The 18,597-nt window shown below is 39.0% G+C and overlaps 1 protein-coding gene across 15 annotated transcripts in view; it reads left to right on the forward strand.

Moving 5' to 3' along the window:
- The window catches only part of LOC142079164 (endonuclease domain-containing 1 protein-like), a 176,940-nt gene that overhangs the window by 43,569 nt on the left and 114,774 nt on the right, over window positions 1-18,597 (forward strand). The window lies entirely within an intron of this gene.

Raw genomic sequence — 18,597 nt, forward strand, 5'->3', positions numbered from 1 at the left:
TCGTGTGCAAGCTGCTCCCTAAGTCTTGTCTTTGCTGTTCTGTATACTGGTGTGTTACTGTCTTTTCTAAGATGGCAGAACCAAAACAGCGTGCCGAGTTCAGGATACGAACGTGCTGCAGACGCATGCGGTGTCGCAGAGTCACACTGCTGCTTCCTCTTATGGTCTCTGTTCCCTTCCTAATTACTCCTGAAATTCTGTTTGCTTTTGCTCTGCTCCTGTTATCAACCCCTGTGAAAACTGTATTTTCATAAAGCTCTCTATAGTGACTTCAAGGTCTTCCCTAATCAGGAAAAACTAATTTAGAACTCGTCGTTTTCTGTGTGTAGTTAGCTGTTTTTTTCCAAATGCAGGGCCTTGCATTAATCTACTTGTATTTCGTCTTCGGTTTTCTCTCCCAGTCACACTCTATAACAACTAGTTGGAAGAATGGACTGAGGATAACTGCTTTGATTCACTTAATGTTTTATCTTTAATAGACATTGATCTCACATTGTATGCTTTTCAGCATAATGTATTGTTAAGTTAAATGAGAGAGGTCTAACTACAGATCTGTATAGGAGTCCACTTCGTGTGTGTGTGTGTATAAACGGATATGTTCTTAGCATGTTAATTAACTGTTAATTAGTAAGACCTTCCTCCTTACTACACTACAGCTGAGTTTTCTTTAAGAGCTTTTAGAGAAGTTGGTAGTTTTTGGGGTCTCCCAAGATATTATTAATCAGAGCTCCTTCAGAGCCCTCATGTGTTTGACCTGCATATTGCAGTCCATCAGTTGGCATTTTTAGTATTTTGGTTTTCTTGGAAATCTGGCTGAGTACACATGCTCCTGGCTATTTTAGTACTGGTAGGCTTTGTCAGTTAACTCAACTGACTCTCAACTGACGGGAGAGGATCCTCTGTCCTTGTCCACTCTGCAGGCAAACTCCAGTGCTGGAAGTTCCTTAAGCTGTTACGTACTCAATGGTGAATTCATTTGGGTTTTCATGTGGCAAAGAAGTAATTTTGAGGTTTTTTCCCCCTCCCCATGGCTTTGTCTTGTTGAGCATGCCTTTTATCTTTTTATCACCTATTGGGCAAGCAGACTTTCTGATAAGCTTCATCCTTCTGGTGTATTTGATAAAATTTTCTCCTAGCACATCAGTTCTCAATTTTTTTTTTTAGCTTGAAATACAACGAATTTGCATTTAGTTTGCTAAAGTTTTTATTTTTTCCTGGCATACTAGTATGACTTCACTTTTTGAAGGGCATACTTTTGCATGCTTGCTTAATGGTTTTTTTTTTTAGTTACACTTACTCTGTTCTTCCGTATGCAATATGGGGTCTTTAGCAAGCTGTCAGCCTCTAAAAACACTGACCTTTTTGCCTGTTCTTTTTAGTTTTCTTTAAAGAAGCTTCCTTTTTTCTCAATGACAGAATGCTTGCAGTTAGAAGGGACCTAATGAAGGTCATCTGGTCCAACTCTCCTGCTCAAGCAGGGTTTTTTTTAGTTGCATAACTAAAAATAGAGAAAACTAATGCTTCAAATACTGAACTTGAGTGCATTGTAATCAGTAGTGCAGTCACTCTTCAGCAGTGAAGATCCTGCACACAGTTAAGGACTAGGTCAAGTCTTGCCTCTGTTGTGGGTTTCCAGAGTTGTTGAAGAAGTGGTAATTAATGGCGTCTTTAAAAATGCAGTGTTTATATCACATTGACAACACTGAGAATTTATCTGTCTCTCTGAAATCCTCCAATTCAGCCACCTTAATCTCAGGAGGTGATGTTAACTGTCAGATACCTTCAGGGGCCATCATTATGTCATCTTCCCCTTCAAGCTGGAACAGGGAAGCCTCTCTGCGCTGCTGAACTTGTTTTTGTATCTTTTCTTTCGTACTCTGCTTTTGTTGGAAGGAACAGGGTTTGAGCTTCATGAACTTCCGTGCACTTTGAGATACTGAAGTCAGATGATGTGACGCGGTTCCTCCTGGAAAATTTCTCTGTATGGTGTTGTGGCTCTCATCCTACTGGAAAATATTCCACACTATCCAAAATGGCACCAGACTTAACGTTTAATGGTGAATGCTGCCCCTAGCCGTGAAGTTGAAAGAGCATTTTGGTTCACCCTGCTGTAAGCATCTCCATGTGGTCATAAGAATTGCCAGTGTCTCTTTGGGTGAAATGAAGGTGTAGTTTAGTGGGTGACCTAAAAGAGTAAGATGAGAGTGGAATTCAAAATTAAACGTAAAGATAATATAACGGTGATGTTGATCGCGAGGAACAGCTTGTTGTGACTTGGGTGGTTGGTAGTTTTGCCTATTTCTCCTCACTCTCTTAAAGTAAATAAGTGAAAAGTCTGCAACTTAGAGATGTAATCAGGTATTGCTTGCATTTCTAGCAATATATATTCCATTTCGGTATTGGCACTGCAAGGTCTCTGGGAGGTCTGCATAAAGTAGTAATCATGATAAATTTTCTGAGTTTGAATTGCGTGGCTGAGGTGTGAGGTGGCAGCATTGCCCGCAGCTTGACCAGCCAGTGCCTTGTGTAAACTATGATTAACCGTAGCCTTCTATAAACCAGACATTTTCTTTAAAGTGGTGGAGAGACAAGTATTGCCAGAGAGCAGTTCTTCCATTGGTGTAAGATAGCTATGAGAGGATGGGATCAACGGGCGCAGTTCTTTGGAAGTGCCCATCTCCACAGCGGTTGTAGAAAGAGCTTAAATGAATGAGGAAAACCCCGACATTTTCAACAGAAGAAATTGGGTGAGATGAATCTATCCTTAAAGGTCAGATTTAATTTCTGAGTTACCACTTTCTGATTGTTCTGTATGGTCCGTGGCAATATATCAGTTTAGCTGTTCCTGAGTTTTTAAGATGAGTTTGTGTCAGTCTGGAGTTATTCAGATGCTACAAAAAAAAAAAAAAACCACAACCCAAACAAAAATAAAAAGAACACCAAAAAAACCAAAAAAAACAACCAAAAAACCAAACCCTTTTGAGTGTCTCTTTTAGCATATTAGTTGTTAGTGATTGTTCATCCAAATGACTATTCTGACTCGCTGGAAATTTTGTGGTGCTTTACCCTCAACATTATGAGAATGCATGCTTAAGATCAGGTTTGTGTGGGTGAACGGACAGTACTGCGTAAGTGTGCAAATACAGACTTGTAAGCTGCCTCTGGGCTGAGGTTAATGAACTTTTTCTGTTCCCTTTTGTTCTGTCTGTAGCTTCCTCAGTTTTGGGCTCTGCGAGAATGCAGACTGGTCTAAAAACTATGTAGATTACATAATGTAGTGCCGGGTTTTATTTCATTTGAATGGTAGCTGATCTCAGTTTCTAGCAGGTTTGAAATGCTCTTCTGCCCCCCAAATGATGCCAAGGCTAGGGCTGAAAGCAGGTGTTTGATGTTCACTGATCTCTTGTTGTTATGTTAATTTGGGGAAAGATTATATTTTCTGGAGGACTGAAGGATGCTGAGAGCACACTGTTAATTTGTTCCCATCAAATAAGCATATATTGAATACAAATGCTCAGAAATGGTGTCAGGACAGAGATGATGAGGGGTGTTTTCAGTTAATGCCTGCCAAGAATTAAGAAAAATTAACACAAAAATTTTGTGGTTTTGGAGAATACTCACTCAAGGAGTTGTCTGTTCCACAGATGAGGGCTGTACAGAGTACTTGGGTTAACTGTTTTGAAACAAGGGTTCACGTACAATTTGCAGGGGGATGTTTCAACTTTTTTTGGATATAGTAACTTGTGGTTCAGTTGTTGAGTGCTTCTCATGATGCTTAAGGAAATGACCCCATAGTCCTTGCTCAGGCAGAAATCTCACTGAAATCAATGGTAAGGATTTGTTGTTCTTAGAGGCCTGAAAAAAAAAAAGAGGTTTCTCTGCACTGCCTTAAGTATGAAGCAGGACTACTCAACAATCAATGAATAATTAGGTCTGTGTTTATTCAGGGAGTTTTTCCTTCAAATTGTCTGTTTTTGCCTTCTGTAGGGTCCTAAGGTTTTTTTGGGAATGATGTTTGTAGTATTTTCTATTTTAGGCACTTGATGCAGGATTTCAAATTCTGCTGAGGTGTTGGCAGTGATACAATATATGTCTTGTTTAGAGTAATTCCTTGTAATGCAAGTACCATCTCTGCAGATCTTCAGAGCTCTGATTCCTCTGGAGTTGAGGGTTTCGTCTCACCTAAGTTGCATTGTGAAAGGTGGTATCCATCTCATCCAACTGGATTAAGATTAATCTCATCTGGATACCTGATTTTCAGAGAGCTGAAATGAGATGAGATTTATCCGGAGTCTCTTAATTGCTGGAATAATTTCAAATAGCAAGAAGTAAGATCTACTCTTCTTCTTATAATTGTCGTTCTAAACAGAGAACTTAAGCTTCCTTCGTAGTTGTCATTTCTTGGTGTTCTGCCATAAAAAGCAGTCTAAAGATAATTGTGCAAAGGGAACTTTGTGCTTGATGTGGAGGGGTATTTTTGTTGGTAGAAGAGGATTAGCATCCTAAAGACTTAGGTGTAACTCACTTGGAAAAAAGCTTGCTTTGGTATATAAGCAGTTTTTTTAAATGATGCTTCTTCTCTCCCTTGAAGCTCTTCCAACTTAAAAAAAAAATACACACTGCCATATGCTACTGTAATACCAGCGCACGAACTGTATTAAAATATAAATGAACAGAACTGCAATTTGAGATTTTAATTCTGCAGAGGGATCCATTTTGGAGCCCTTTTTAACTCTACAAAAGACCTAAGTTTAGTTGTACCACATGCCTATCCAAAACATTTTGGAGGCTTTGGGCCTGAAATCAGGATGAAGAGGCTGAAATGGAGAGAAAAACTTCTGCAATTCCAGTGCCTGGGAAAGTATTTGGTAAATAGACGATGAAACTTCTACTGCAGAAAAGAATTCACTGAGGTTTAAAGGCTGCATATATGCCGTCCAGTTCACTCTGGGTATCATCTTGGACTTCATGGCAGAATTGGCCTTTCTTTTGCCATTTACGTGTTTTGTTAGGTCGAGGATCGCTGCTAGGTTATTGGTGCTCAATGTGGAAGCAAGCTGTGCCTGTACTAGTAAACTAAGCAGGGTTTAGTGGGTTTGAAGTGTCCTGTGGTCATCCACACTGCTAATCTTCAGCATGCTCATTGGCACTGCTTGGCCAACGATGTTTTCCTTAAGCAACATACAGTTTGAGGACAGCAGGAGGCCGGGCCTGTTCCTGGTGGGGATGTGGGTAACACCCCGTGCTGCAGGCGAAGACGGCTCAGCTGTGTGGATGCAGGTTACACAGTGACACACTTGCTCTCAGTGCCAGAAATGGGACCTTCTCCAACTCCTTTTGTCCTAATATAGGGGTAGGCACAGGTGGCTTGGTGCTCAGTGTTTCATCTGTAGCAAATAGAGTCATAAGGCAAACTTCTGTAAGCAGCTCAAGAAGTTTTCGTACTGAATTTGATATCCAGCTTATCTGGTAGCTTTCAGAATTGTAGCCATAGGTTCACAGTCGTCTTTACTTCTGCTGTTTGCTTACATTAAGACACAAATATTTAAGTGTTACATAGGATTTGGACTTTTTAATGTGTGTGTTAATCTTTTAAAATCTACTTGCGTATTTGAACAAAATTTGTGGACCATATAAACATGTTCTTTAATTGTGAACAGATAGTTAAGATGCCTCCTTTTTGTTTTATGTAGACGAAAGGAAAAACGTTAAGTCTCCCAGCTACCTCTCTCATGAAAGTCATTTTGGGCCAGAGCTATAACTTGAAGCAATAAATTGACAGAGCTGTATGTTGCTATCGTTCATGGGGAAGTGCTTCTGCTGATTTTATTCTGTGTGCTGATCTGATAGTGGTCGGTGCAGTGATCTCAGAAGGAAACGTCTTAGTTTAATTCATGTGTTTCATTAAAGGCATAGATATTTATTTTAGTAATAACATCAGGTACTTGCAATCTTGAAAAGGTTGGAAAACTGTGGTGCAAAACAGTACTTTTTTTCTTTTTTTTCTTTTTTTTTTTTTCTTTCCTGCTGTAAAGACGACCTGACAGGAATGCATGGAAACTGTCGACAGCATTCCTGACCAAGTATTCAGGCACAATTAGGCCACTAGTATTTCAATAATTGATAATTAATGAGACTTTATAAATAACATTTTGAGTTCTTTTTACGTGGCTTCTGGGTTTTTTTGGAGGGGGGAGGAATGTCAGACAAATTCCAGGCATTTCTGTGCTACCTTGGAGACTAGAAAATGTTTCATTATTGGCATCTGAGATTCTTACGTAACCTGGTAATTCTGGGAACAAGAATTTTAAGAAAAATGCTGAGCAGTTTGAGTCTTCTCATAAAAATTACAAGATTCAGAAACACTGTGCTAAATACTTCTGTGATAATTTCCCCAGAAATACTAGTATTCCAGGCTCCTGGAATGCATTTATTTTGCGAGGATTGCATCCTTGAGGAGTTAAACTCCAATCCTATGGAGTAAATGATGTAGTGGCAATTATTACATAAAACCAATGTATTTGCTTTAGCAGAATATTAAAACGGATTAAAATGGAAGTGTAAGGAGAAGGTGAAGAGTTTACCTCCTGGCATCAGGAGCAGAACTGGTACGTGGTTAGGATGTGCTTTGTATGTTGTTGTATGCGCAGCCCGCGGCACAGGCCTGTGTGAAGGAGTTTGCCCTAATCTCTTACTGCTGTCAAGAGGATTTTTGTTTTCTCCAAGTTCAAGGTCTGTAGCCCTAATGGGACAAGCCAGGAGGGGACTTTCCCTGCTTTTATCTCATGTGAAACAGCGTGGCTTATCTTACCCACTCGGTTTGTTCAAAACTCTTATTATATTCAATAGAGAGGGCTTGACAATTTTTTTTTTTCAGTATAAAATGAAAATGGTGACCCGTTACTGTGGCCTGCTTTATGAATTTCGTGATTCTTAAGTTGGTTAGAAATTGCCCTATTCTAATACCTTCTTCAGAGTACAGATAGTCTGACACAGGAATCCACAGATTCAGGATGACTCAGAATTAAAAATGAGTCAGTTGTGCCTTATTCTGTTAAATTTAATTTTATTTTTTGAAGTACAGAATTAGAAGTAAGTAAAATGGGTAGCTTCTGGTGCCTTGTCCAGTGCTGTGTAAATTCACTTGCTGTATGCGGTAGGGAAGAATGACAGTTTCAGAGGCGTATCATTTAATATCCCTGTAGCAAGGGCAGTAGAGTGACAGAGTGAGTAAAACAGAAGAATGACCTGCGCTCCTGAGCTGTCTGAGTATCACAGAAGGCAGAATCTCTTTTTGTAGAAGAGATTTTGAAGATGTAGGACCTAGCATGAAATTTAAAAAAAAAAAAAAAAAAAAAAAAGATTGAATACCTACAAGACATGACTTTTCGCTTTAGTTCCTGAAGAACAACTTGAGAGTTTTCAAAAAATGCTATTAGACATCCTGTTTACGGCACGGTTTCTAGAATAATGTTCTTCAGTATAGATCAAGGGTCGAATATAAACCAGTGCTTGCTTTTCATGTTGATTTGCTTGTTTCTCAACTTCAGAGTTCAGAATCTATATCCTTTATTTTCTTATTTTGTGTCAAGAAACAATCTTCCTTTCCCACAGTATTTCTTCTAGTGTTATTTATTTATCAGGACACATTTGTGATGTTCAGATCAGTTCATTCTTTTTGTTCCCCTTTCCTCTCGGTATGCTCCATGCAAGGTGTTACCGATGGCATAACTGTGCACGCTGGTATAACCACCCATGAAGGTAGAGTATCTGCTTCTAAAAGTCTTATCTTTTACTGAATTACGTGTACTGCCCATTTTCATTCCACCCAGTACTCTCTCAACTTTAATCAAAAATTCAGGTTCTGGATGTGGCAGAAGGGATGGCAATAAAAAGTGTTTGGATGATAGGAGGGCTGGAAAGGGAGCTGTGTCGTGAAAGCAGCAAGCATGTCTTTATTCACTTCTGTTAATGGCTTTTTTGGCTAAACTAATGTCCTCTTTTTACATAAATTCTCATCATATTCTAATAATACACAATTTAAGTTACCACCTATTTCTACTCTAAATTAAGGTCTTATATTTTCTTTCTTTTCTGTCTTTAGCTTCCATGTTACTTTTTGAAGTAATGAGGTGAAAGAAAAATAGTAGATCAGGTATTTTCCATGCTTGTATTTTTGCAGATAAGTTTACCAAGGGGAAAACCATCTTTAAAATGCTTCTTTTGAGTCAAAAAAGCACAGTTCATCTTTAGGCAGCATACAGCAGTAAGCATTACATAGCAGTAACAATAAAATTAAACATTAAAATTAATGTCAATACTAGTTTTAGGATTTCATAGCTAGCTTTTAATAAAATTTTAGATTCATGTCTCTATACCAAGCCTGTAATCTCGTCTGGCTTTGTGTTTAAGATGATGAGAATTTTTCCACAGAAGTGCGTCTTAGAATGCCGTTAGAAAGCTCTTTAGTCCTAACACACCAAGTAGTTGTAAATATTTAACTATCCTATTGCTTAAAAAATGACAAGTTATTTCAAATTTGAGCTTGTTGGGCTTCCAGCTGTAGTATCTTGCTGTGCCTTTCTCTCCAAGGATTGCAGGGTTGTTTGTTACTTGTGTTACTTGTCATATTCACAAAGTACCTACAAAAACAAGGTCACATACTCATCTTCTCATTAAAAAAGGAGACCTTTGACCTAGCCTCATGAAATCTGTATCCCAGCCAGACCGACTGTTTTCTGAGGTCTTCCTTTGAACACTTGCCAGTACTTCGGCATCTTTGCAGTGTGGATATCAGAACTGGACATGAAGTTCTAGCTTAGAATTTAGCTTGATTTGTTTCATAAACACTGAAAGATGATGTCATCAGCCAAGCCCTTAATACGGCTTTGCCCTGCACTGGCAGTCCATACTGGGGTGATTCAGTGTAACTGCTTCAGAGCCCTTTTCTGGGTAGAAGGTGTCCAAGTCACGGAGGAGTAGCCTGTGTTCCTTCTTCAAACATGGGTGACTTTGATTTGTTAGGATTAAAATAGTTGTTGTCTTCAACCACCAGGTCACTATGGAGTGTTATTTCTTCTGCCAATACTTCGGTTATCTACAAACTGACTCTCAAGTATTTTTATTATTATCTAGATTGTTTATAAAATTACCAGGGCCCAGTCCCACATCTGTTGTTCCTTCATGTCACCCATGCTGTAATACGAAAGCCTGCCATCCACTCGCTTTGCGTAAGAAAGCAGTTACCAGCTCTGGAAAAGATGAGGGGACTTTGGTATCCCAGGTGATTATTCTTACGGACGGAGTGAGTCATTTTTGTGTGGACTTTTAACATGTGGGTGAGTGAATCATCAGGTGTTGAACAGATGAATCTTTTCAATGGGACGCGCACAAGATAATGTTTTCTCACTGAGACAACTTGTACCTGTCTAAAGAAAATATTAGGGAGGCTGAAATACAGTGACGTCGTATGCCTTTGAACATGTTACCTGGGGAGATGATCCATGAAACAGCCCAGTGTTGCTTTTTGTAGTTCTTGGTGTGTGGGGAGTAGTGATCTTTAAAGTATTGTTAAGAGTAGAAGATTTTTGGGGGGAATACAAAAAGTTGACCAATAGTTGCGTAAGAAATTGAATACGAGTTTGACTTTCTGATGTACTTGTGTTATAAAACAGTTGTAGGTAGGTTATGTCGGTCTCTTTTCACAAGTAACAAGTGATAGGACAAGAGGAGATGTCCTCAGGTTGTGCCAGCAGAGGTTTAGATTGGATATTAGGAAAAATTTCTTCACTGAAAGGGTTGTCAAGCACTGGAACAGGCTGCCCAGGGAAGTGGTGGAGTCGCCATCCCTGGAGGTATTTAAAAGACATGTAGATGTGGTGCTTAGGGACATGGTGTAGTGGTGGACTGGGCAGTGTTAGTTTAATGGGTGGACTTGATGATCTGAAAGGTCCTTTCTAACCTAAATGATTCCATGATTCTATGTAGATTTGCACACCGCATGATGACGATCCAACATGTGTCAAGAGCACATGAACCGATAAAACATGACTGCGTGAGTCTGTCTTTGAAGGGCTGTGCCCGATGCCCATCTAGGTACTAAAAGCAGACTAAATTTCATAGGTTGTCTCAATGTTTTTTCTTTTTTCAGTCCACAGCCAAGTTCCACCATCCAGAATTATGCTTAGTGTTGGGTTTGACTCAGATCTGAAAATTACAGAGCAAAACCATCTTGCTGTTACGACTGATTTGGGATAGGAAATGAAGTACGAAATTCAGGCATTCTGTCAAAACTCACCACAGGTTTAAGTGAAAAACTGGTGATCCTGTGCTAGAACTTCACTTAAGGTTTAATTTTGTAATAGTACTGTGAGTTCAGGTAATTTTCTTTATAGGTTTCGCTATAAAGCATTTTTCAGTAGGTGTCTTTTAAAGGGTTTTGAAGAGATAAAAATTATTAGAGCGAGCCTTCCATGGACAAAACAATTTTCTGAGCAGCACAGCTTTTTATCTCGCTCAGGAATACAGTCACCAAAGTAAATTTGAAGGGAGATGAATTCATTCATTGCAAATGAAGGTGCAGATGCTTTTAGAATCTGACCAAATATCTGTAAGTAAAAGCATCTTCTTCATCCTTACAGACTTCTGAATATGGATTTCGTAGAGTGGAAGGGTTGAACACCAGAAGTGCAATAATAATAAAAAAAACCAACACCACCCCCACTCTTCACACCCACCCCTTCCCAGCTGTCTAGCTCAGTAAATTTCACACCATGGTTGCAAGGCCAGAATGATTACGAATTAGGGTTAGCACGAAATGTAGCTGTTTGAAAATTTTATAGCATTTTACTGTAATGTCATTTATTACACACTCCCTTCATGCTAAGATCCGCATCCCTTTATGTCTGGTATTCCATAGGTTGCAGTACATTAAAACCGTTCCATATAATCAAGTTTTGACTAGTGGATAATTTTTGACCTTTTTTTTGAGTGTCTTTGGGCAAGGCCCCAGGTGGTCATGACCTAATTCACAGGAGATGCAGAATATCGTAAGATTCTCTGAGGGAATGTCTTTATTGTGGTGAAAGTAATATGCCTAGTTTTCACTGTGATTTTAGCTTCAACATAGATCACTCTAATTTAGTTACCCCATGGCTATAACATACTGCTTTTTAGGATTGTAGAGTAGCCATTAATGGAAATTTAAGAGTGGGCGTTTGTACATGAAGTAAAGTGTGCATAAAAAAAAATAAAGATGAGCCTCTTGCTTATGATGTACTTGATATGTACTGTTGTCCTTGGTCTAACTTAACTAGGTGGTACAGGTTAGAGCTGCACAGCGGTTCTCTAAACAACAGTCACTTCAGCCTTGAAGTCTGTATTTGGTAAGCTTCCCTTGGCCTCAGTAGTGGGCAACTGGTTCTTCCCAATGAGTTTTCATCTGTATACTCTGTGATTTACAACTCTGCGTATCGATCAGTGTCTTTGCTTTAAGGATGGCAGAAGATAGGTGGCTTTCAAATATCCTTACAGACAGGCAGTATTTGATTACGGGTTTTACAGTAACGTGTGATCAAGATAGTCCAATTCCAGGTCCATAGTGCTCTGGCTGATGTCACCTTTGCTTATATTTGCAATACACGTTATAATAATACTTCTTTTTTTAAGACTCTTGTTCTCTTTGGCAATATTAAGAGGTACTGTATCAAAGAACGAATACTTCAATTGCTTCGAAGGAGTATTTATAGAAATAAGCTACATACCAGTCGCAGGCTCCCTGCTTGCTGCCCTGTTTTAAAGGAGGTGTGAGAGCTGTAAATGCATCCTTCAGGATTTCAGTAAAGCATTGATACTTCAGTTCTCTGTGCCAGAACACCTCAGTGTATATTAAGATTTAGTAACATCCCCTAGGGACGAGTTATATTTCCCCAAGAAATGCCGACTTGGAAATCCAACCCAGTGTACAGGCAGAAGAAATCATGATCATTGCCATCATAGATGTAACAATCTACCTTAATTGTCCCAAGGAAAGTGTAGTGAGGTGGCTTAATGGCTTTTCTTCTTCCCACTCCTTTTGGCGCAACACGTGTGTGCAGGATTGTGGGACAGGAAAACTGCTGTGTCCCGCACAGCACTTCCACTCAGGGCTCTTTTATCCTGCTCTAACTGTGCTCAGTGTGGCAGCTACCACCGTTAAGAACATACTCCAATCATGGTATATTTAAAAAAAAAAAAAAATTACTAAAATTCAACTTCTAATTTATTTGTCCTCTCATTTGGAGAGAACAGATAATGTGATTTCATATAATAAAACCAACTGTGTGAGAATGCACAGAGGTGATTTTCTAAATTTAAGATTTCCTTTGAATTTGTTTTTATCACAAATAGATTGGATTACTATAGGCTGTGTCAGTGTGAGTCACTTGTAAGTGCCTGTTAATCCAATAAACCTGAGTGGTTCCTTACGGAAATACTATTTTCTGATTTCTATTTATATGATGGTCCTGGCCTTGTTGAATCCCTGCTGACTTCACTGGAAATATCTCTTTGGAAAAAACTGGTGTAATTTCATGTGGTAATGGACATTACAGCGAATCGGTAAAATGAAAAATAGCCTCAAGTAATTAGTAAATGTTTTAGAAGTTATTTGTGTCAATTTTGTTACGTGTTTTGTAGCATTACCAGCTGAGAATAAAAGTAATTGTCAGAGTTTCATTTTATTGTGGGGGTTTGTTTTTTTGGGTGTTCATGGGGTTTTTGGGGAGTTTTTTTTCTGTGTTGGTTTTTTTTTTTTTTAGTTTGTATGGAGGGTAGGACAGCATTATTATGTTTTCACGCTGTCGTACAAGTTTGAGAGGTTTTTTCTTCTGTTGTTGCCACTGCCCTACTTTGTGGTGGTGGTTGCATCACTCTCTGCCTTTATTTCCCACCCATAACATACTCAGTTCTACTGAAAACTAAAAATCATAGATTAAAAAAAGTAGCTGTTTTAAAATCATGACTTCAGCCTTTTCAGTGGCAGCAGAAGGCAAAACCTTCGTTATGGTTTGGAATTTTTGGCTGAAATAAGAAGAAAAAATCAGGAGAACAAACGTTTTTCCAGCGTAAGATACCGTGTACTTCTGTACCAGAGCAGAGGGAGGGTCTAAACACTCGTAAGAGATGGCTGGTAAATCTGGTGCTGTTTTGAACTAGAAAGTGCAGAATATAAAAATTTATATTACACAAAGGGAATTTCTAGTGCTGAGGGCGGGGGGAAAAATGCATTTACTGGAAATAGTTTGACAAAATTCAGTGTTTTTAACACATGCAACACTGCTGCTACTGTAAGGCACCACAATTTTCATAATCTTAAATTTACATGCATGTACCAAGTTTCCAAATATCTTCCTCCTCTCTGTCTCCACAGTTGAATTTTACTGTGTGTGGTATGAGGGATAGGATGCTCAAAACCCCTGAATTTTTGACGCGTTAAGATAGACACTTGTAGATGTTGACTGACTAGTTGATGACACACACTTGTAATGATTGAGCCTGTGCAGTAAATGCTGCCTAGGGAATTGGATCCTTAGTGGAGGAGATAAGAAATTACAATCCTTATTGTGTGGTAAGTTCTGCTGGTAAACGTTCCATGGCATTTTGCAGAGGCAGTTCAAGACTGTGTGAAGTTGAGATTTTAGATCCGGTAGTGGTAGTCGTTTATTGGTAGCAACTCCAGATCCTAATTAATCGGGATTTCAGATAATTTTACCCACTAAGCATATGATCTCTCAAGCAGATACTTAAAGGAGTAAGAGGATACCTGGAGACCTGAGGGTTAACAAAGTGCCTAGAATAAAAGCACAAGAGAAAAGGAAAAACAAAGCAGAGAGCTGTGCGTCATGTTCATGTGTTAAATAAGTCATTTGAAAAGTAGAAACAAGGATACACGATTCAAAATTAATATAAAAGCGTATCAGATAAGGTTAATATAAAATCTAACGTACAAAAGGATGGATAACTAGCATTAATAGGTGACATGAAAACACCTTGTAAATACATGGGAAGTTAGAGGAAGTCAAGGGAAAATGCAGCCCTCCTTCTTACCAGAGTGATGATAAAAAATAAGAGATACCACACTGAATAAATGCTGAGCATAATTGTATTTAATCATGGGTCTTTTGAAGGAACCAAAACCCCTTTGGACTCGCTGGGGGAATAATTTTGGTAATTAACAGCTCTCATTTGCAAATGGAGTATATTGTGATTTTCCCATCTGAGAGCAGCATTTTACTTGAAAACAGTATGCATGGGCAGGCTAACCGAGAGGATCAGAGGCAAAATTTACTCAAAACATTGGTAGTTTAAAAAGTAAGAATTTGCAAGTGTTTAAATAAGTATATTTATGTTTATTGCAATGGATTGAACCAATTTAGGTAATGCCAAATTGCTGCATCTGACACAAATGGGCTGTGTAGCAAAAAGCTCAATATATGGGCAAATGTGGAGAGAAAGATCGTGGTCTGAAACAAACCTGTTGTTTCCTAGATAAATCTGATTTCTAAACCCAGCTTTTCTTTCATATAGAAGTCAAAATTCAGTGTTCTTTTCTAGTAGAAGCACAGAGAGAACTGTTTGAAAAAGGACGATTCTAAACTAAGAAGGGAAGGGCATGGGTGGCTCTGGGTACTGGGACGTTGTGATTCATCTTGTTAAATGGGTAGCGCGGTCCCTGGCACGGTTTTAGCCTGTGCCGACCAGCACTCTTCCAGATAGCGCTTGGGCATCGTCCAGAGGTGAGTATGGTGCAGGGACTGTTTCTGACGGACAGCTGGGGTACAGCTGTCCTGTTCTGGGGCTAGGAAAGCTTGCTGAACCGCGTGGGTACCAGCCGTGCTGCTGGGGCTAACCTGTAGGCCAGAGGACAGTCCCTGACCCGGTTTGTGCGTTAGGTAGCTGTCAGTCTACAGTCAGGAGTTGCTAAGACTTCTGATCCCAAATGGTTCACTCCAGCTCGGTGTACAGGGCATTCTTTTGGGAATGAGAGACAATCAAAGTCCTGCTCTTAACACTGCAGTCTCTGTTCTTAAGAGGTTTTTTTATTTTTTGTGGCCAACAATACAGTAACGTATTGCCAAGAACTAGGTTTGAACGTTCTGATCCCTTCCAAACACACACACTAACCATAAAGCTAGAAATGGGGATTTTTTCTTTTTTGTTTGGGGTTTTTTGGTTTGGTTCTTGTGTATGTGGTTTATGACTTTTTTGCACTCCTGCAGAGGTATTCAGCTGCAAGAAAGGACTCTCACCCCGAATACTTAGGCATCTGAATAAGGCAGGCTGGGTTCACTCTGGAGGTTTGCTGGCTTATGTTCATTCTTCAGCAGAAGCAGAGGTATTTGTCCAGTTTGTTGCCCTAGGAATCGATTTGTATGGAACCCTTCCTGGAGTTGAAAAAAGGAGTTCAGTCATACTCAACGGTAAGAGGCATACGTGTTGATTGGCGTGGCTGTCAGTCACACTAAGTGTTTCTGTCCTGCATACATGGATAAGCTTTCCTATGGGCAGGCGGCTGCCTGCAGGTAGGGATGGCATTAACCTTTTCAGCTTCTAGTAGAATGGGGTGAGCAGGATGCAGAAGCTGACCTCTGTGAGAGCTGAACAGACAGTGTTTGGGGAAGCGGTAAACATCTCATGGATGGAGTATTTGGAAACGTTAATTGAGGGTAGAGCTAGATCCTCAATTTTGTTTTTTTCTGGGCGAGTTTAATGGAAGGAGGAAGCTTCCATTCTGGTAGGTCAGGAAATAGCCCGTGTGTCAAGAGAGGAAGCCACACAGCAAATCTTACGTACAGGGCTCCAGTCTGTATGTGTTTGGGGCTGTTTACCCACCTATGAGTGAGGGCTGATCTGTTCTAACAGAGCATGCTGTGCATTTTTGTGTATATGGACCGTAGCCTGAGATTTCTCACTCTGCTCCCTTGGAAAAATGTGGTGCTGTCAAATCAGCAGTTACCTTTTACCAGCACTATATATTCCTAAAATAAAAGGTTCAGTTATAGGTCATTTTAACAACAACAACAACAACAACAACAACAAAATTAAAATCCTTTCCAAAGGCTTCATGCAAAGCTGATGTTCCTGTCGCAAATAGAACGGTAACATTTTCTTCTGAGAGCAAGAGATCCATTTTCTATGCCATTTTATGGGAAAGATTTGTTACTGGCTGTTTATCAAACGGTGAGAGCACTGCAGAGAAGCTGGGGGGTTGGGGGGAGGGGGAAAAAAAAAAGCAGTAGCAGAAGATGTTTTAGTAGTTAAGTACTACTTCTCTTGTAGAAGAATTGTTTCCAGGACAACAAGGTTGATGATGGAGTTATAAAGTGAGTATATGTTTCCTTTCCTCTTCCTTTATTTGTTACTAATCAGTAAAGTAGGAAGACCTCTCTTTGTACTTGAGTCATTTGCAGAGAGTTGTCTTAAATCAGTTATTTTTGGGCTACACTAGGTTGTCCATGCGGCTCTTTGTAGCTATTTAGAAGAGAATCCAGTATGCAAGAAATCACATTTGTGTTGTTTTTTGTTAAGATCACATGGTATCTAAACAAATTACTATCTCTGGACTCTAACAGCTATGTTTGGTTTGTTTGTTTGTTTTAAAAAGAAACAAAACAGCAGGTTTGTGCTTTAAATTTCAAGCTCATCTTGCTAGTGGGATGTGAGTTTCTTTAACTGTTTGCACAGAATTTTTCCTCTGTTGGTATAATACATATTTTTTGTATATACTAATGATATACTGTCATGCAAATGAATTTGGAATAATTAAAGGAAATAATTTTCCCCTAGAGTATATTCAGCTGTAGGACTCCATTGTGAGATCTATTTTCAACTGGAGTTTGGAATTTGGAATAAGAAGCCACTGAATTAAATGTAGTTGCCAATTTTAAAGGGGCATAGCTAGCATAAAATCACATCCATCTCCAAAATATGTTGATCTATTTAAAATCTGGAGGAGTATGATGAAATCTGTACTTGTGTGGTTTTCCTTTGTATATTTGATTGTACTCTGACTTTAATTTTTTCTGGATTGTTTTTTTCCTTCAGAACAACATTTTGAGAAAAGAAATGTCATTTTTTTTAAACCACAAATATTGGCTGTGCATTTTAGAGGCAAGCATAACAAAAATAGTGGCCAGGTCATTAGTGAAAAACACGCTTCATAAAGCTCTATTGTTGTTTTGCTAAATTAAATAGCTTGAAGTTTAATGGTGTCACTTTTAAAGGAGTTAGATTATTTCATACCCCCTAATGATATATGTGTTTATTTCATATTGAGATTTTAGAACTTAAGTTGATGAAGACTCAGAAAACATTTCTTTTTGTGCATAGTCGTGTGATGAATTAATGAGATACTCTGTTTCCTTCCAAATGCATTGATGTTTTTCTGATGCTAAAGGTTGGATGCCACATGCTAAGATCAGTGTGTCGTCACTGTTGTGAGCCATTAACAGTTTTATTCTCTGGATGTTTTTCCATCCAGTTCTACAGCATGTTTATGAAGACCATACCTCCTTTATTGATTTAGGAGAAAACAGTATGATGTGGCATGAAAACTGACATGCTCAGGTGACTGTGATGACTGCTGCACCTTCTCCATATCCCATGGCTCTTTAACTTGTTGGAAAGGGAAGTTAAGCAGGATGACAAATCCATGTTGGCATTTACTTGTTGCTTTGTTTTCCCCTTCTGGCTGCAAACCATAGCCAGAGTCAGGATTCTTTCTGACTGGTGTCCTCCTCTTTCCATCTTTTTTTTTTTTTTCTTTTTTTCTTGCAAATTACCGTTTTCAGCAGAACAAGAACAGTGGTAACCTTGAGTGATGAGATGTCTCTGTACTTCATTTTCCAGTACGTCTCCTGTTATTTAGTTATTCCATTATCTGGAGCATAACAGTTCTTTATGGAGGATTGAGTAGTTCTTCCAGGTCACTACTTGGCATAGTAAGGGATGAGGAATTTTTTGCTGCTTCTGCTAAAGGTTTACTAATTATGTGGCTAAATAGAGAATGTAGCATTAGAACATTCTTTTTAAGGACAATACTCTCATAACTCTATTTAGCTTTTTTTTTTGGTTGGGTTTTTTGGTTGCTTGCTTCTTTTGTTTTAATCTTCCGAAATGATTTAAAAACAGTAATGGATTTCCTGTAAGGTATGGATATACTTTCTCTGATTTACAGATTTGAATCCAAAGCATAGAGCAGGACATAATGGCCAACCAGTTCATATTCAATGCCCAGTGAAGTGTCCTAGGGTGCCTGAAACATAAGGGCTAGCAGATACACCCGAGACCTGAGGGAAAGTCATCACCTTTCTGAAGTAGGTGCTGGAGACCAAGGAACAGTCATAGAGTCTAACAAGACATTACATAGCTATCTTAGAGCAATTAAATCTTTCTTTACATTTTTTCACTTCCTCTATGGCTGAGAGGAGTTTCTTTGGTAAACTTTGCAATAGGATTTGGAATTTATTTCTAGTTCTTCAATGTTATGCTCAAATCATGAGGCAGTCTCCACAGTTCATCTTGATAGAGCAGTTTCATGTAACAGAAATATTCTGGCAA

This window comes from Calonectris borealis, chromosome 1 (assembly GCF_964195595.1).
Source record: "Calonectris borealis chromosome 1, bCalBor7.hap1.2, whole genome shotgun sequence".
Taxonomy (NCBI): Eukaryota; Metazoa; Chordata; class Aves; order Procellariiformes; family Procellariidae; genus Calonectris; species Calonectris borealis.